This window comes from Octodon degus, unplaced genomic scaffold (assembly GCF_000260255.1).
Source record: "Octodon degus isolate 3935 unplaced genomic scaffold, OctDeg1.0 scaffold00063, whole genome shotgun sequence".
NCBI classification, from domain to species: Eukaryota; Metazoa; Chordata; class Mammalia; order Rodentia; family Octodontidae; genus Octodon; species Octodon degus.
In genome coordinates this window covers 2,097,534-2,118,465 of record NW_004524639.1, presented here as the reverse complement: position 1 = coordinate 2,118,465, position 20,932 = coordinate 2,097,534, and the positions used below count along the sequence as shown (strand labels likewise).

Below are 20,932 nucleotides of genomic sequence, written 5' to 3'. Positions count from 1 at the left end.
AGAGAGAGAGAGAGAGAGAGAGAGAGAGAGAGAGAGAGAGAGAGAGAATCTGAAAGGGCTGGGCCTGTACTCTTTCTCAACAAAGACCCATTAGACCCATTAAGGCACCTAGGTCATAAATATGTTTAACCTTCAGGCTCCTGGCAGGCAAGAGGTGAAGGTTAAGGCAGAGCTCTCAACTGCCTGGTGAAGTGTTTAAGATATGCCCCAAAGTACACATAGTGCTCCTGAAAAACACTGAAAAATTACTAAGTTTCAGGCATTTCTAAAATCTCTGTTGTATCTTAACTAACCACTGAGCTAATAAGCAGAAACCTCAGTGGCCACACATGGACACTGCAGAGTTAGTTCAGAAAGCTCATTGAACAAATTGAATCACATAGCAACAGGAATATATGTAGGGAGTACAGGAGAATCTGATATCCAGAGTAGAAATACTATAGTATTTTAAATGTCTAGTTTTTAAACAAAAAAAAATCAAAGACACTCAAGGAAATAAAAATCATGGCAAACAACACAATGGAAAAAAATAAGAACAGTTCCTACAGAAACAGTCATTGGACTTACTGGTTAAGACTTTGAATTAGTTATTTTATTTTATTATTTATTATTTATTATTTTTTGTGGAATTGGGAATCAAACTCAGGCCCTTGTACTTGCCAGGCAAGCTCTTATTCTACTGAGCTATCTCCCTGGCCCCTGAATTAGCTATTTTAAATACAGCTGAAGAGCTAAAGGAAATAATGTCTAAGGAACTACAGGCAAGGATGAGAATGATGCTTCATAATGTAGACAATGTAAATAAAACAATAGGAATTTTCTTATAAAAATAAATTAGAAATAGAAATTCATCAGAAGACCTGAGGAAATGTGGGTGTGTAAAAGATACAACAATGGTGATTAACTGATTGAGAGCAAAAAGTGCTAATTGGAAAAAAAAAACCTCACTGGAGCATTCTATATCCATCAAAAAGCTCCTTCAAGTGAGAGAAAGATGTTGAGAAATTGCTTAATGGTTATAGGGTATTCTTTAGAGGTAAGGAAAATATTTTAGATTTAGATAGATGCAGAGATTGAACAATATCACCAAGGTCTTAAAAGTGTCACTGAATTGCTTACTTTAAAATGGTTGACTTAAGGCTGGGGAGATAGCTCAGTGGTCTTAGCACCTGCCCAGCAAGTGGGTTTGATCCCCAGTACCACATGCCATGCTGGCCTCAGAACCCCGGGTATGCCATGCTGGTCACCAAAACCAGGTGTGGTGGCACATGCTTGCAATCCCAATACTGGGGAGGCTGAAACAGGAGGCTCACTATGAGGGCGAACTGCATAGTGAGACCCAAATTTCACCTCAATAAAAATGAAGGAAAATTTAAGATATTCTTTTTTTTTTTGACATTTGACACAATTTTAATATTTTCTTAAAAAATACAAAGGAAATGAACTCTGTCAGTTATTACAGCTCAGAGAAGGAAGGAAAAAATGGAGTTTCAAAGCAAAGGGAAAGTGCATCCTTGTTTCAGTCATCACATCCCCACACTTGCAGTTCCCGTAAAGTAAGAACTTTACTCTATAATGCAGGAGAGCTCAGTATGTGATAGCAGAGGTGCTGGAACTAACTGGAAAAACATTAAATGTACCAAACACAGCAGTAAAAACCACTCTTTAGCAGAACTGTGACCTTGAAAAAAGTGGGGCAGTAATCAGGTAGCTGAACTGCTATACTGCTGCCACTCCCATCCCATCCCCAAATAAATAGTAAGTGTACCGGGTAGTAGTATTTGTTCAATAGACAGGTAGTCTTTCACCCATTCAAGACAAACACTGCCATGGCTACATGAACCCTGGCATGGAATAAGACAACTGTAAAATCACAGGTACTTCTTGTTAGTCCCTAGCATATTGAATTTCTACAGTTATGCCAGCTCTTATCCCAGTATCTGCTCAGTCTGTTATTCTCTCATGGTTTTCAGTGGCAAGATATACAACACTCTACTTTTGAAAGACCTTGGGGAAATAAAAATATCGTTCCAATAGTATGTCTTCCTCAGTCTCCCAAGTTATACTTCAGTGGTGTTCCAGGTTCATTCACATTCCATCAAGTTTAGCTCTTGTCATGTATTCTAACCTCAGTGCTGATATACCAACCCTGTTCCCCATCAGCAAGGGATTATCACATGACTCTCTCCTCCTGGTACCCAAGTTATGATGGGGTCTCTGTCCTCTTCCTTCACAATGAAACTGTAGTGCCCCTAGCTCCTTGTATTTGAGAAAAGATTTTTGTTCTTGGAAATAAATACTTGGATTTTACCAACCTTATTTGAGCCGGTATCCTTCCAATTCTCCAGGCTGGACACTGTCCACATGTCATGCTCTGAAATATGTGAGGCACAACATAACGTATTCTCCAAGCATGTAGAAAGTTAGAAACAACAAGAGTACTCTCCAGACCAGATGGAGAAGGATCCAGTTCTCTTAACATCCATTCAATGTGCATTCTCTTCTGTTACCCACCCTTCTGAGGGACTTAACCAGTGTGAGAAGGATATGTGTCACATAAGTACAATCACCACTGCACTGGTGCCTATAATCACCCTGTGCACAGAGTGTGAAATAAGACATTCTGGAAAGGATCCTTTATTCTCCCACAAATTGTCCCTTGAACTGGTCAATAGCTCTGTATGGTGCTCCAACAGTGGTCACTTCTCTCGGAGAACACACACACCAGCATCACAGCGCTGGGTTCCCATGGATGTCACCACTTCCCAGCTGTCAATGATAGGGTCATAGCACTCAATGCTACTCAACAAGGAATTGCCATCATATCCTGCAATTGCATAGAGTCTCCCCTGAAGCACTGTAGCTCCGACATAGCACCGTGGAGTGGTCATACTAGTAATAGTTGTCCAGGAGTCAGTACGAATGTTGTACGCCTCAACAGAAGAAAGGTGGGCTGTACCATCAAATCCCCCCACTACATAAATATGATCATTCAGTAGGGCTACTCCGGCACCAGACCGCTTGGTGGCCATTGGTGTAACATTAGTCCAGTGTCCTGTGTGTGGATCATATTTCTCAACTGAATTTAAGATATTCAAGCCATCATATCCTCCTAGACAGTAGATCACTCCACTGGCCACCACTAGTCCAGCACCCTCTCGGGCCGTTTGCATATCCCCCAGCATACTCCACTGGTCAATGTTTGGGTCATATCGCTCCATACTGGTACGGTGCCTGCTTCCATCAAAGCCTCCAGAAACGTAGATCATATCTCCCAGGGTGGTAGGCCCAGCAAGGCCGCGCTGGACATTCATCGGGGCCACAGAATACCAGACCCCGTCCTCATCTGCTGTGTAGTCCAGGCATTCCACTGAACTGAGGCGAGAACGGCCATCATAACTACCAATTACATAGATCCGGTCATGTAGGGACACTGAGGCCACATAACGTCTCTTGCGAGTGATGCTTGGCAAAAAGCTCCACTCCTGAGTCTTGGGGTCATATTTCTCAACCATGTCGATGGGAGACTGCTGGCTTCCAAAGCCCCCAACCACTAGAAGAACTTCATTGGCGCCTAGACGAGCCCTTGTCAGTGGGCCCTGCATCTGACTCCGAAGTTCAGGCCTCAGATGAAATTTCTTTGCGTCGTCAACTAGATCCCTGCACTGTAAACTACATTAAGATATTCTTAAACAAAACTTGAGACATTTTGTTACTAGCAGACCTAAACTTTAAGAATTGAAGGACTTTTTGTTGTGTTGGTAAAATAAATACGATCAGATAATTGAAAAAAAAAAAGAATTAAAGGAGCTCAGTGTTAGGGCTCCAACCTGGCATGTGCAAACCCTGGGTTTTATTGCTGATACTGCAGAAAATAAATAAGCAAATAAAAATGAAACAATAAAGGGAGTCCTTCAGGCTAAAATAGATTATAGGTAACCAGGAAATCATTTCAATCTCTATAAAGAAATAAAGAACACAGGTAAAGGTCAATGCACAGGTAAATATAAAGTCTTTGAAGTTGGGCATGGTGGAACATGCACATAATCCTAGCACCTAAAGAGACTGAGGCAGGAACATTACACGTATTTGGCCCATTTGAGAAACTTACTTACTTTCTTTCTTTCTTTCTTTCTTTCTTCCTTCCTTCTTTCTTTCTTTCTTTCTTTCTTTCTTTCTTTCTTTCTTTCTTTCGGTGGAACCTGGGATTGAACTCAGACCCTTGTGCTTGCCAGGCAAGCACTTCTTCTACTGAGCTATCTCTCCCGCCCCTTGAGAAACTTTATGACACCCTGCCTCAAAACAAAGTTTTTATACAGGCTGGGGAAGGGGCCGGGGAGATGGCTCAGTAAAATAAGTGCTTCCCTGGCAAGTGCAAGGACCTGAGTTCAGTCCTCGGTTCTGAAAAAAAAAAAAAAAAAAAAAAAGGCTGGGGATGTATCTCAGTCAGAACACTTGTCTAATACGTGAATATGTGTGTGGCACTGTATTTACCTAGAACACTGCAAAATAAACACATATTTCATGTTTGTGACTTAAGAAATTATATTTTTTAGATATAAATCTGTGTTTATGGGCACATCATGTAGAACGATACAATCTGTAACAAGAATAGCATTAAAAAGATGCAAAAATGGAGCTAAGTTTTGCATTTGGTCAAATTGGTATTCACTTGAACTATATAATTATAAATTTAAAACTTTAAAAAATTGTAGCCACTTGCTGTGGTTGCACACCTTTCATTCCAGCTACTCAGAAGGACTGCAAATTGGAAGTCAGCCTAACCAATTTAGCAAGCCTAAATCTAAAATAAATCAAACAGCCATGATTCTGAGGGCAAGTACCAAGAAAACAACTCGAAAATTATGTATATTAAAAAATTACAGGAGAGTTCAAATAGCACCGTAATAACTATTTGCAATAAAAGAATGTACGAATAGTGGAATATGACTACCTTTGTCATGATGATTCCATAAGACATAAAGACAACACATAAAATGATAGAAAATATAAATTATACCTTACCAGTAGTTACAATGAATGGAAGTTTATTAAATTCTCCAAGCAATGTTGTGTAAGTGGTTTCCAAGAATGTTGAACTCCTAGAAGCTGAGAACAGTAGCTACCAGAGGCTGGGGTAAGGGAGTATGGAAAGAGGAAATAATGGTCCAAGAAAATAAAAATTTCACTGAACAAAAAGAATAAGATTTTAAGATCTATTGCACTATGTGGTGAGTATAGTTAATATGAGCTTGTTTAAATTCCTAAAAGAGTAGATTTTTAGTCCCCTCACCACAAAAGAACAGGTGATGTAAGCAATATGTTAATTAGCTTCATTTAAGTTTTCCAGAAGATATGTATAATATATATTTATATATTCTAAATATGTGCAATTATTTTTGCCAATTAAAAACATAAATAAATGTAACTGGACTAAACAAGATATAGAAACAACAAAGAAAATGACTCCAATAATAAACAAATTAGGCACCTGCTTTGGCAATCATAGGGACCAGGGTTCAATTCAGGGTCCCACATGCTGCACTGGCCCTGCGCCTGGATGGCGCTGAGCTGGCAACCAAGTCCGGGCATGGTGGCGCATGCCTGTAATCCCAGCTCTGGGGAGACTGAAAACAGGAGGATCACTAGGAGTCTGAGCTGAGTAATGAGATCCTGTACCAAATACATAAAATGGAAAAAGAAAAAAAGAAGCAGAGATTGGAAGAACAGATATAAAAGTTTTGTGTAACCATATGCAGTCTTCAAGAGATACACTTTAGATTGAAAGACACGTAGGCAGAACACAAATGAGTGGGGAAAAGACAGTTATTCCATGAGGACAGTGACTGAAACACAGCAAAAGTCATCTAATACCAGACAAAAATGTTAATACTGTAGAAAAATTCTTTAATTATAAAAGTTATCCTACCAAGAAAATAATGCAATGACAAATAAGTTTGAATTTGATAAAAAAAAACCACAAAATACATGAACAAAAAATTGACAAAGCTGAAGTAAACAGACAAACCAACTATGACAGAGGCTTTAATACTATATTTTCTATAATCTAATAACCCAATGAGAGAGAAAGCTACTGAGGAAATAGAATACATGAACAACATTGTATATAATATATGACAGATAATTTTGACACCAGGTCGTGCTCATTTGCCCAGACTAGGCATGAAGTTTTTTTATTGCTGCTGTTTGGGGGTTTTGGGGAGGCATCAACTTTTGGTCTTCCTGCCTCAGCCTCCCAGAGTGTTATGATTAAAGAGAGGCGTGTCTCCATGTACAACCAAACCATTCCTAAAATAAAAAAATATATATTCTTCTTGGTGAATGTCAGATATTCTTCAGTATATACCAAAACTGAAGCTACAAAATAATTTGAAATAATTTTTCAAGCACTGAAAAGAAACGAAGGATATTCTCTAAATATAATGGAATTAAATCTGTAAATCAGTAATAGAAGGCCATAAGAACTTTACAAATATGTGGAAATGAAAATTAAAAGGATAGAAAATAATACACCTTGCAAATACTAATCAAAAAATAGCTGGAAGGGCCAGCCAAATAGTTCAGTGGATTAAAGCGCCTGCAAGCAGGCTCAGGGTCCAGGGGTTCCATCCCAGGATCTGCTGTGCTGGCCCCACCCCCGGGGTGTGTTGAGAAAACAACTGAGCCTGGGTGTCGTGGCTCATGCCTATAATCCCAGGTCTTTGGAGGCTGCAAACAGATGGATCACTATGAGTCTGATCTTGTTGTGAGACCCTAAACACCCTGTAGACCCTTCCCTAAAAAATACAAAAAAAAAAAAAAAAAAGCTGGAGTGGCTACATTACAATCAAGCAAATTAGATTACAGGGCAAAGAAAATTATGAGACTAAAGAGAAGAGAAATATTACATAATAACAGAAAATATCAGTTCACCAATAATGTATAGCAGTTTTAATTTTATATTCACCTAACAACAGAGCTTCAACATAACTATAGCTTTTCCTAAAAAAGTCCAAAGGCCCCAAAATAATCAATGTTTTTTTGAAATGGTAGAACAGGAGGAATCCCAGTGCCGATTTCAAGACTTACTGTAAGTTTCAAGTCGTAGGATTCTAGAGCATGTGGTATTGGTAGAAGACAGATTTCCAGAACTGACTGTAAATCCAGAAAACACACTCTCTTGCATGTAGCCAAATGGCTTTGACAAGGATTTAACGGAAGGTCAATGGAACAAAGAAAGTCAATCAAAGTGGTGTTTAATAATTACTTATGGAAAGATAATGGACTTGTCATTGAAATCACATTTCTTACAAAAATTACCTCGGTTCACAAGTACTTTTGTTTGGGAACATTTTGGTTTGCAAGAAGTAGCATTTGGCAAAACTCTATTTTCATTTAGGAACTCTGCATGAGGTAAGAAACATGATCGAGGCCATCTTCCCTGTATGAATGCAAATGTGACCACCTTTTCCAGAATCACTGAGCCAATCACACTGATAAATGAAGGAACCACTATAATCCAAATGTAAAATGGCTAACAAAAAATCTTGGTAAGAATACAAAGGAGAATATTTTGACCTCGGCTGATGCAAAGTGTTCTTTTACATGACATTACTAGCACAATCCATAACAGAAAAACACTGATAATTTGGAGGATTGTACCACAATTAAAACTTCTGCTCTGGGAAATACACTTTAAAAAAATGAAAGACAAACTACAGACTGGAAAGAAAATTTTTCCAGATCATACATCTCATAAAAGTCTTGAACCTGTCACACATAAAGCTTTCTGATGCAGTTCTATGGCCATTAAAATGATAAGAAAAAAAGTTTCAATATGTTATTGTATTCCATGTATGTAACTTTATTTAGTAAAAAATAGTTATACTGATAGAAAGTAAACACCCCTCACTAAGGGTGGGGGTGAAGGAAGAGTGTGACTACTCTTTGTGATAAAACAGTAGTACAATAGTAGTCACATCCAGACAGGGAACAAAATTGCATAGAATAATATAAGAAAAACTCACATGTAAGAACTAAATCCATGCCTGACTTGGTATTGTGTCAAAGTCAATTTCTTAGTTTTCACATTGTACTAAGCTTTGTAAGATATTATCATTGGGGGAAGCTAGGTAAAAGGCACATGGGAATTCTCTGCACTATTTTGGAAATTTCTTGAATCATAAATTATTTTAAAAGAAAAAGCCCAACTGGAAGGAAACAAATGTCTAGTTTAAAAACATCTAGTTTCAAAGGAGACTTTGCTCCACAACACATACATGGCCAAAAGGCACATGACAAGATGGTCAATGTCATTAGCCATTAGGGAGACAAAGGTTAAAACATCAATCAGCTCATGTAATTTTCATAATCCTTGTATGAGGTACATTGTGTTTTATTTTACACACAAAGAAACATATATACTGAAGTTGAACAGCTTGTGGGAAATGGCAAAGCTTCCTCCTGGTGAGGCTAGAATTGAAGTCAAGTTTCAGTGTTTCACCAGTGTTTGCTGTTACTCATATTCAGTTATGCTCTATGCTGTTGCTTTTGAAGATACTACTCCCTAGTAATAAACTGATTTCAGGTAACTACAAACTGATATTTTCTGAAGAAGTTCCTTAAGATTTAGTAAGATAAATTCTTACACTCATTAATGAGAAAGAGACAAGTGAAAGATCTTCCATAATTTACACTTCAACTTCCCACATACTGTACCAATTAACACACATGGCTGGCTTATCTCCATTTATTCTGATTGTTGTTCTTGAATAAATCCATAAGCTTGCTAGTTACATATAGAGAAAATAAGCTTCTACTACTGACAAAATAGCCAGAGGGAAGTGTGAGTTTCTTACAATAGTAATGGAATGAAGAGAATATCGGAGGTAGTTCCTGGTATTAAAATTAATTTCTAAAGGCATGCTGGACAATGTTACTAAAAAGATTGTTAATGTATGCAGTTTTGATTTGTGTTTGTTCCTACTACACTGCGTTTGCCTCCATTCAGAATAGTTAATGAAAACTCACACATGCTCAATTGCTGAGCAAAGACAAAATGCTACTAATACAAAATCCCTCCTTGGGAAAAGAAGTAGATGTCACAGAGGATCATGTTTAATTATTGTTTTGGGGGGCTGGTGAGATGGCTCAGTGGTCTAAAGCACCTACTTAGAAGAAGCTTAGCAAAGCACAGGGACCACGTTTCAATCCCCCAGCACCACATGCCAGCCAGCCCCGCCCGCTGGTGGGCTGAGCTGGCCACACACACACACACACACACACACACACACACACACACACACACATAAATAAATAAATAAATAAAATAAATAAATTTTAAAAAATTATTGTTTTGAAATAAAATTGACCAGAAAAATTAATTAGGTGGTGCTGTTTAAACCATATGATATCAGAAAGCTCTGATTTCACTTCTATGGGAAAACAGAGTCAGATATGTTGTTACAGGAAAGAAATGGTGCCTGTAGGTTTTTATAGTTAGGATGTCTTTGTATCAACTCCTTTTATATGTTCAACCTAAGTCCTAAAATGAAGGAATGCTTTCATGAAGTGGACAAGAAATGAGATTAAAGAATGTATATGGGCAAGAACATATGCAAGGCTAATGGCTAAACAGTCCTGCACAACTTCAGTGACCATTGCTAAATTTATGTTAATATATATCATAGACAGCTGTAAACTACAGATATATCTTTTGAGAACCAAATTGCCTGTTTACAATTAATGAATGACACTCTAAATGACTTGAAAGGGAACAAAAGCACACTGGAAACTAGGAAGAAGAGAGGTCACCCGATTAAAACTGAGAAAAAGCCTGATATATTAGCTATTAATTCAATCAACAGGCACAGAGTATCTACACAGTACCAGGCACTGTATTATATTCATAAGAATTATATACAGCAAAAACCTAGTGACTGTCTGCTATAGGAGATACTATCAGTATCTGATATAGGAGATGCCAGAGCATTTGGAGAAATTGAAGTGTCCCCGTGTGGCTGGAGTTTATGATGTATATGACAAAGGATGGGAGCCCATCAAAACAGCTTTCTATTGTAGAATTAGAAGTGTTTGTTACTTGTATGTGTGTGTGGTACTGGGAATCAAACTCAGGACCTCACATACAGTGTTTTTACAATTTCAAAATCTATCATACATATTCATTCATGTCATTTAATCTTCAACAACATCTTTTTAACAGCTACATATGATTCCTTCATATTGTTCTTTCATAATTTAATCAGTCCTTATTGATGATTGCATCCTGTTTTTGCAATTATGGCAAAAATTATTCTTGCAGTGCAACTGCATTTGCATTCTCACAACAGCTGTTACACAGAAACATGCATGGCATATGTAGTCTGTGCAAGGGTAGAACTCGGAAAAGGAAAAAGAAGAGAGGATCATCAAGGGATAAACAGGAGAAATTGGTATATGGAAAAAAGGAAAATCATGTAAGGTCATCTGTAATTGAGTGAATATAAGAAGGAGAAAAGAATCAGTTACTCCTTTGAACAAGCTATCTGAATGCCCACTCAAAACATAGCAACAAAACTATATGCTGGATACTAGAGTAACTGGGCCAATATTTACATTGTGGCTTCCATGCTAGCTTTTGCCAGTCAGAGGTTCCCTTGAGGCATTCGACAGAGGAAAAAGAATCAAACAGTCATGCTAGCTAGATGACCACCCACATTTGCCAGGTCCTATTTCTGTATTAGATTAAATTATCAGAATCACAAGTACTGGGACCATATTATCTCAGCCTGCAAAGAAATGTCTAAACTGAATTACGATTTAATATTATACTCTCACCCTCTACATAGAAGGTCAATACAGGAATTATCCATTTCAGTTGGGTCATTGTTCTTTTACAAAACTGTAGTTAAGATGTCTACTATAACCTATTATCTCTCATACAAGGGAAAATATAATAAATTTCAGACTGAAATTTGTCTGAAGAAAAGAAGCATACATATTTTTCTGCAGCAACAATAAAAACTATGCAAGCCAATGTATTTTCCTGTTTATTTTTGCTGCTAGGAAACAAGATTTGGATTGGCTTGTCCAGATACTTCATGGCATCCATTCTTTCTGGTTCTTTCAGTTGGTCTCTTTGGTTTTCAAATTTTAAAGATCCTATATTTTACAGTTTTTAATTCTGTATACTACCTCAGATCCTTTTCAATGTATATGGAATAAAATAACCTTACATTTGGCCAGCTATTTTGTAACAACTGGGCTACCTGCCACAAAAAGGGAGCTCTAAAGCTGTCAACATGGAAGTTGGTTGGGGTCTTTATGACTGCATATTCATAGTTGATAGTTTTGATTAGTGTGTAATTAGACAGTCTCTATATGATTAATTATTTGAAATGTGCCATTCTAATTTGTTTCTCTAACATATATGTATGCACACAAGTGCTAAAAATACAGCATCTTAAAAACATCTAAATGTCTGAAATATTTTTAACTGCCATCTTTAATAAAGCTAACCAATTCTTTTTCTGTGCAGAAAGAAGAAAAGAAGAGAATGAATTAATTCAAAATTATATGAAAGGGTTCTCTCCTCTGTACCTTTGGTGTGAAAATGAATGACTACAGGGACAATGACTTGAAACCCTTCAATGGCTCTCCACTGACTTCAGGATAAAGTCCAAGTAATGTGGTAAGACATGTACACTATATTGTTGAATAAAGAAGGGTAAGTCACAGAACAATATGATCCCAATTGTATTACACATGCATGTAATAAAATAAAAATATGCAATAAAATGCTAATAGGATTAGAAGTCATTCTTTTAAAAGTATGCATTTCCTTACTTTTCTGAAGTCAACATGTGTTTCTTCTGTTACAAGAAAAAAGAATCTTCCTTTAAGAAGTTCCAATATTCATATATTCCAGAATTTGGAGGGGACTGGAGGTATGTCACAGCTAGTAGAACACGAAAAGATCATTTGACCACTGTTTTGTTTAGATCTGGGTATGCCTCAGCTGGGAGAAGACAAGTAACGTCTCAAAATGATCTTCTGGCAAGGAATTGCTACATAGATTTAGCCCTGCGGCCCAGCTTGGCCTGTAGGACTTTAAGATTTCTTGTAACTTTAAGGCCCTATAAAACGTAATTTGGCAAGGAAGCCTTTTCTCAGATTGGAATTCCTAGAAGCAAAAAAAGAGTGGAACAAAAGAAAATCATGTTTAGTAATTTTTTTTAAAAATAGATAGGTTTGGGTGTTTCATGTCTGACATAGCTTCCACAATTCATTACTTTTGTGAATTTCATATTGTAAAACTTAACCAATTTTGAAATACCATTTCTACCTATGTGAAGAAAACATGGCAGATGGGGATGGGGAGATGGCTCAGTAGGATAAGCGCTTGACTTGTAAATGCAAGGATCTGAGTTCAATCCCCAGTTCCGCCCCCCCAAAAAAACATGGCAGATGCAAAGAGATTCTTTTCACTGGCCTCCTAGTTTCTTGGTCCAAAGCTTATTAAAGGCTATGTCAGGAGATCAATTTTTCTTCAGGGACTAGGAGTTGGCCTGAGCTTCCAAATTCCACATCTGCCCTTCCAACACAATGGTCTTGCCCTTTAAGTCTCTAATCTGTGTCTACAGAAAGCTTCAGTCAAGTCAGTTCTTTACTGTTTTTAAGTGAAAGGTGGTGGTAAATCAAACTGGCATGTTAACATTTGAGCCACTGGGCCGCCGAACCTCAGGTCACAAGTAAAATGATGATGACCGAAAGATATTCTAATTCCTTGGCTAAACACAAAGTCCCGTATGGAGTACAGACTTTGTTTTGGAATGAAAAAGTAGTTTCAGAATCAAATTCTTCTAGATAAGAGTAATAATAAAGACAGTCACGACCGCGGTGCTTTGTACTGTCAAGTGCAACTCCCCAGGATGGAGCAAGCCAGCAGTCCTTCATAGACTAACTTGGCCCTAGCCTGTGTTAGGAGACAATTCTCCATGTATCTTGAGTATTTCAACATGTTGTGAACAAAAACAGAATGTCCTTGTTCTCGAATACTTTTTTCCAGGATATCTGTATGGCAAACCGCCTTCGGAGATAATGTCTCACTCAATCGTGAAAGAGGCTTGCTTACAGCCTTAGAAAGTAGAGAATGACTAGTGCTCAGTTTAATAAAGATAATGTCAGTCAACAAAGCAAAGGATCAGTGTGCTTACCGCACATTATAAAAGATTTGATTTCCTTAAACATGAGGTTCCTCTCCCATAATGTTACCCATGAGTACAAAGATATCATGTGGCCTCTTTACATCATATTGTGGTCACCAGAGCTCAGAGAACAAGGACAACTGCTGATATTCTGGCTAATGCTACTGTTTTGAGTAATAAAAGGTTTTGTCTCTGATCCCAGTCTTGTACCTCCTGCCAACATCCAAGAAACTGTCTGAGGATAACTTGCTGGCTTACAAGTAAGGTAAAAATCCCAGACCCTTCACAGTTCTTAACAGTCTGTACTTCCTGGCTAGACTCCTACAAAATACATGGAAGGAATTAAGAAGAAAGAAAGGAACTTGCTACATGAAGGCAATAGGATAGTTATTGTTTAAGATGATCACTGTTCAATAATAATTGTTATGTTCTTGATAATTATTAATTACTTTAGTGGCAGCTGGGCCTCCAGGTCACAAAAATCTCATCAGTGTTTGGTATGAGATGATAGTGATTAAAGAGAGGTTTAAACCTAGGCCAACATATAGGCAAAGATGGAAACTAGACTGACTGGTGAATATACTCATTGGAAGAATGAAAAAGCCCAGGCACCAATTGGTTCTGGACATGGGAGAGCTTTGGTTTAGTTCTCAGACTAAATACCACCAAGCCTCTTTTGACATTTTGTTCAATTTATTTAATATCACTGTTAGAAATAAAAAATATTCTGAATAACGTATTCATTGTTGAGAGTCTGTGGCTTTGTGTTCACTTTTATTTTCAGCTCATTATAAACCATACTATATGCCAATGTATTATTTTCATGCAATTATACAGAAGAAGTATAATGCAGCCCTGGAACCTTTTATTCAGCATTGGCCATATTCCAAAAATTAACAGAAAAAGATGTTATTTCCACTCCAAAAAACAAACAGTAATTCTTAAATGCTTACAGAAAGCTGAATGGATTTTTAGAATTACTAGATTATGGCTTTACTATTTAAAAAATTCAATAATTACATCTTAACTGGAGTGTTTACATTATTCGAAATATGTCATTTTAACAGTCTATTTCTCTCCATCCTAAACATAATTCCATTTTTCATTTATTAATATTATTGTTTTTGCAATGAATGGCATTCATGATTTTTTGTTGAAATAATAAACTAAAGCACAAAACCCTCATGTCCACCTTGAAAGATGAAGGGAGGTGGAAGAGATGGTCCCATCTTCACCTCTATGTCTTGCAAATCAGTCAAGGCCCCTCACTGTCTTTGCCTCAAAGGGTTCAAACAGTATTGCTTGAAACAGATGTGATGTGAACCTCACACTGTGTACTTGAGTCTTTCTGCTCCCTGAACACATTAACTTGACATTTGGAAATATTGTGTCTGAAAATTATTATCACACTTAAATTTCTTAAAATCTTTTGATAGGAAAAAAGACGTGCAGGGTGTCAATTAAAACAATAGTTTAGTCAATTTTTACATAGAGAAAAACTCTGCATCACCTCCCTCTTTATACACACTCCTGGTGATTGGCCAAATTTATTCTTCCAAAGTGGATTCAGACATTTGCTGCATCTATCAAAGTCACAGCAACCCCTTTGCTCCAGGCCCAACTGAAAGGCAGGTTTTGCTTAAGCTAAAGCAGTGCTGATGGTCATAATCCTGTGAGATACCTTGCCCAATATCTACCCATCTTCTGCAAGGAAAGTAGAAGAAACCTTCTTAGCACATCTCCTTTAACTCCCTTTGTGGGAGGTAGCAGAAGTAGTTCCAATGTGCCTGATTGCTACTAACCCATTCCCAAGGTAGCAGAGTTCAGGAGGCAGCTGATCCAGTTCTCACATACAGTAAAGACATAACAGCTTTGCAGGACAAAGTTCCAGCCAAAGAAAGAAATAGGTGCAGAGAACATAATGCTGATGGGTTACTCCGGAGGGTTTTATCTGTCAGGGTCAATGCCTTCAGATGGAAGCCCCACCCCTCTCCCATGTCCATATATGAACGCCTACCAGCAGCAACAACAGAGTCTGCTTTTCTTTCCTCATACTATGCTGGGAGATCCTTGCTAGATAAATCAACTAGAAAATAAGTAAGAACTTAAGAACCTGTTACACCATTGTTTTCACCTCCTAGCCGCCAGAGCATTTGTGGCCTCCCCTTGTGGGCATGGACAATGTCAAAGCTCATATTGCAGGAAGACCCAGGGCCTTTTGTAGGAGGATCTGGGAATCCTAGGATTTTTAAAAAATTATTTAAAAAAAATCAGACACATTAAATGGCATCCTTGTGGTAATAATTTCACAATGTATATCAAGTCATCATGTATACTATATAAAATTTTTGTCAATTATACTTCAATAAAGCTTGAAAAAACAAAGGACTCAAAAAGGCAGTTGAGTGAAAGTGTACAAATCGCCAACATTTTAGGGGTAAGGCACAAGCACAAGACTGGTGTTGCTCTTTATTCTCCAATATAAAATACCATCATCATTTGAGAATCTCAGAACAGTTATGTGTTTCTCCTGGCTAATAGTGATGAGAAGTATGCCTCCACACTCATAACTGTAAAGATTAAAAGAGAAAAACTCCAATTAACTACATATTAGGAAACCTATATTCTCATGCCAGCTCTGTCACAAGACTACTGGATGACTTTCTGGGGAGGTCACTTAGCCACTTCACTCCCTGTTCTTCCATAAATGGTGATCATTGCTTTCATAGATACATCACTGAACTGTTGCAAGCTTCAAAACAGAAGAGAAAATAATAGCATAAGATACATGGTCTCGTATTTAGCATATACAGACTTATAGGCTATCTATATGACCTTTAGCATTCCCTCTAACTCAGTGATAACAGGCAGCATCACCTTCACTGAGAAAACATACAGCACACACTAAAATAAGAGAAGCCAGGGATAAGAGATGGAGAGAAGATATACAAAGAGACTTTGAGCACAGACGCTTTATTTTCAACCTGAATTCATTGCTTATTACTGTGTGACCTGGAGGCTCTCATCTCAAATTTCTCTATAAAATCAGGTTAATAGCTAATAGCATCTATCTCATGGAGTTATTTTGATGACTAAACAAAATGATGCATATATACCACTTAGTACACTGCTCAGCACATAGAAAAGTCAGCAGATGGCAACTCTCATCACCATCACCACCACCACCACTCTCATCATCACCACATCACCACCACCACTACCACCAGCATCACCACACTTGTTCCTGTCCCTTGATAGAAGTTTCAGTCTAAGCCTGTCAGAATCAGTGTACTCTATGGACAGTACCGGTCAAAAGAGTTCTGTTGGCGCTGGAGCAAGAGATAATTGTCAATCCCCGGACCAAAAAAAAAAAGTTGTAAAAGGCCTTATCAAAATACTCAGTGATGGACTTTGAAAAGGCATAAATATGTCCCCATGTCAATGATCCCTATGATAATGGGCCCTTTTGGCAGCATGAAGATCTCAGGGAATATTTAATGATGACTTTTTCTGGCTCATAAATAAATGTTGCCCCCCAGAAAGGGAATAGGGGAACACGGTAGAAAGCTGAAGCAGGAGGATCACAAATTAAATCCTAGTCTGATCAACTTAGTGAGCCCCTGTATCAGATAAAGAGAGTGCTAAGGATGTAGTTCAATGAGAAGTTCCTGGATTCAACCTTAGGATATATATATATATATATATATATATATATATATATATATATATAAATTCAACCTTAGGACATATATAGATATATTAAAAATTCCTCTCAGCTGAGCATATTGACCTGTTCCTGGGGTTCACTGCCAGCTTGGCAACAGAGCAAGACCATGCCAAGAGGTGAAACATAGAAGAAGAGAAGGAGAGGAGGGGAAGGAGAAGAAAAGGAAGAAAAGTTTATTCCGTCAACTATTCTTATAATTTAGTTTTGCCAGGTTGGCATCCCACTATACTAAAAAGCATAAATGCCCACAGATAAAGATTCACAATGGATTATTCATTCAGCATCTTCCAGTATCAACTGCATGCCAGACATCAGGTAGGCAAAAGAGTGCTACTTGCAAGGACTTTACAGTCCACTGATGAGGCAAGCATTTCACCCAGAAATAGGATACAGGAAAAGCAGGCTTAGAGAGGAAAGTGGTCAATTATGCTTCCATCATCATAAATTGACTTGCAATGTCTTTGAAGACAGGTGCCTGTAATATAAGAAGTTTAAGCTACAGATACACATTCAAGTCCTCAGTATTGAGCACCCATGACATCACCCAGGTAAAATGTGTACAGTGAGAATTTAGAGGAATACAAGATAAGCCTCTGACAGAAATGTAGATAGCTCTTCTCCTTTCCCTCTCTTGATTAGTTAGTCCTTGAGGAACTGTCCTGCTTCAAGGTTGTATATGGTGAGATTTTTGAACTTATGTGCAAACATGAGAAGTATAGAATTCTTTACACCTATTTTTAAAATATATTCTAATTTGTAAATGTTTTTTATCATATTCTGTAGGGACTTAAAGTTCAACATATCAATACTTGATGAAAAATACCTGTTCCTTATTATGCCTAAGATGTTTGTTATGCAGACAGATAGTGAGGTTAAGCTTAATAGCCTAAGTTGTTTGATAATAACAACAAGCTTGTCTTCTGGATGGTTAACAACCTAAGTTTGCAGACCAAAATTAGAGAAAAAGGAGAGCTATAAGGAAAGCCAACATTTTGGCCCTAGCCTTCTAAGGTCAATTAAGACTCAGGACATATGAGAACTTGTACTGTAACGTCATGTAACTCAGTAGTGTCCCAAATTTTCTGATCAAGGAGATTATGGGGCCAAAGAGGAAAGTGATCGATGATGTACAGTGTGCCTAAGGAGAGTCACATGGAGAGAAAACATTCTCTCAGGCTTTCACAGAGAGCACATTGGCCAAGCAATGGCCCTGACTCATCTGCATGGCTGACACTGACAAAGGTTCTACAATCTGAGGTACAGGATCTCAGGATAAATCCTGAGGGGATTTCACTGACCTTCTCAGACCCAAAAGCTACAACTCTTGTTGCATAGGTCCTGCTTTACCTTGGTCTTAGCCATCCAGTAGAAAAGTATGAAGACAAAATATAGGAAGCAAAGCCATGTTGTTACGTTGAGCTGTGGGGGACTCAGGTCAACAATTTCTGACATTGCCAGTTAAGCAGAAGACCCAATGCTATTATGGGCTACTGGACTCTTTTAGAATACTTTGCTGAGTTGACACACCTATAATATTCAGATAACGGAACTTAGCAAAAAATGAGTATACAGATGAATGTCCATTTTGTATCTGTGTATTCAAAGTGGTTAGGATAGATATATAGTTACATTCTCTTAATGAATACAATGATTTGTCCTAATGGTGTTTGTAAATAAGATCTCAAGTCCACATCTTGTACAGCAATTAACCACTAAGAAGAATGTATGCAGTGTGTTGATTATTGAAACTGTCCCAGCGATTTGATTTGAAACTGTCTCATTGCTATTTGTTTATCAATAAAATTATGGAAAAAAAGACAAAAAAGGGTAGATAGAAGAAGCCATCCATGAAAATGACAAAGCAGAGCAAAGAGGGAAGAAAAAAATCAGAATAAATGTCAGCCAGAAATGACATAAGGGGTTTTTATACAGAAATGGGTAAGAAGGAAAAGTAGGAGTTACTCTTACTGCTATTATCAATTTTTTATCACTAGTACTACTTGGAAGGCTTTTTCCTCATTGGTGTGGCTGGTGTAGTAGTAGCCCCTCACAAGGCCCCCAGTGAATCCTTCCTGGCATTTGTGCTATTGGGTGGTCCTCTTCCATATAGAATCAGGATTGGCATGAAGTGCATGCAAAAAACACAGCAGAAGGATCATGCATGACTTCCAAGTCCAAATTTGTAAAAGCCATTGTTTCCACCTTGGTCTCTTGGGTTACTTGCTTTGAGAAAGGCCAATTGCTATGCTGACAATATTCCAGCTTAACTATGGAGAAGCTCACACTAGAGAAAGTGACACTCATCACCTATAGTCTACTCAACTTGCTGGTCACATGAATCAGCAATCTGGAAAAACATCCTCTATCCCCAGACATACCTTACAATGACTATAGCTCTTGCCCTCATCTAACTGCAACTCCATGAGAGTCCTCCAGATAGAATCACGCAGTAAGGGCATTCCCGAATTCAAGATCCACAAAGATAATGAGATAATAAATGATCATTGCTATTTTAAGCAAGGAAGTTTTAGGGTGATTTGTTATGCAGAAATAGACAAGTGCACAAATGGTTCCTTCATATAAATCCAGAAGGCTTTTGTGGCAACTACTCTGCATTTCTTGTACAATGTCATTTTTAGTACATTTCGTTATATTTTTTCCCTATCCTTTCTGTCACTTAGTGTCTTCCCTCAGCATTACCCTTTAAGTTGAATAATGTCACATTCTATAGAGCTCAGGAAACTTGTTAGAAGTGACCCTAAGATAACTCTGATAGGTCTTTCATCATGTTCATTGAAATAAAAGAATAGAAGCAATACATTAAGCAAAACCAATATCAACTCTGTATGGTAAATAAACACTGAAGAGTGCCATACAATTAACTTTCATTCACCATTATTGGCTGTCTAGGCATCGTTTTAAGATCCTCGTGAATTCACATGTCTATGTTACAAATGAAACATTCACAGACAATTTTGCTTTTATTCAACCCTCCATGCAAACATTTCATTGTGGGTCCTTCAGTCACATTCTACTTCACAATGTGGAGTATGTGGAGATTTATGTAATCTTGATCTGCAGTTTCTGAGATGGTAGGAAAGTACATAGGTCCAACTCTGCAGAGGCTGTAATTTTCATTAAGAATTGAAACTTAGAGAGATGACTGTACATAACATAGCTACAGTGAACTGAACAAAATGTAGCCTAGAAAGGATTTTTGCCTCACAAGCAAATAACTGTTTGAAATTAGTATACCAGGGCTACATCTAAAAGTGTTTGAAAACTTTACTCTCTTAGCAGTTTAAAAGCTCCCTCAGGCAGTCTTGTTTACAAATTAACAGGATTCTGAATTAATGAGGTGCAACTGCTTTCTTTGTAAGTAACTTTAAATACAAGCTAACCCTGATACATATGGAAATAATCCTCCTTTCACCCCAATGATGCACCAAACCTCAAAACTATAACTTTTCTTTCAAGAGCTGCTGAAAACTTCTTGCCAGAGATTTACTTTCCAATGGCACCCTTCTGAAATGAATGATGAATCCTCTGATTTTTCCTTCCTTTATACATGACATGGATAACAAAAGTACATATTTGTTTTCTCCGCTACTATTTTCATATTTCTCTCCAAAGGCCTGAAGGGATCGTTGGTTTCACAGTCATCATAAATTTATTGCACTGAACTTGTGACCCACTGTGCATGCGAATCAGAACACTATCCAACATGAAAAGATAGAGCTCACTAAATTCTGCAAAACTATCTTGTTTCAGATGTCTTGAAAAATGCCTCCTTTTATTTTGTTAGCATTGTTCTAACTACAGTTAGAGGGTTTTAAAAAATACTTTAGCCTTAATAAATACATGTTAGATCGTTTTTGGACCTATGAGTTGCAAATGAAGAAGTCACGTATTCGTTGTTCCCAGCTTTGAAATCATGTTATCAAACTAAAATCACGGGCTGGGGAGATGGCTCAGTGGAATAAGCGCTTCCCTGGCAAGT

The 20,932-nt window shown here is 37.7% G+C and overlaps 1 protein-coding gene and 1 pseudogene across 1 annotated transcript in view; both read right to left on the bottom strand.

Moving 5' to 3' along the window:
- Gpc3 (glypican 3) overlaps positions 1 to 20,932 on the bottom strand; it is a 515,396-nt gene that overhangs the window by 350,874 nt on the left and 143,590 nt on the right. The window lies entirely within an intron of this gene.
- LOC105742623 lies at positions 1,778 to 19,391 on the bottom strand (annotated as a pseudogene).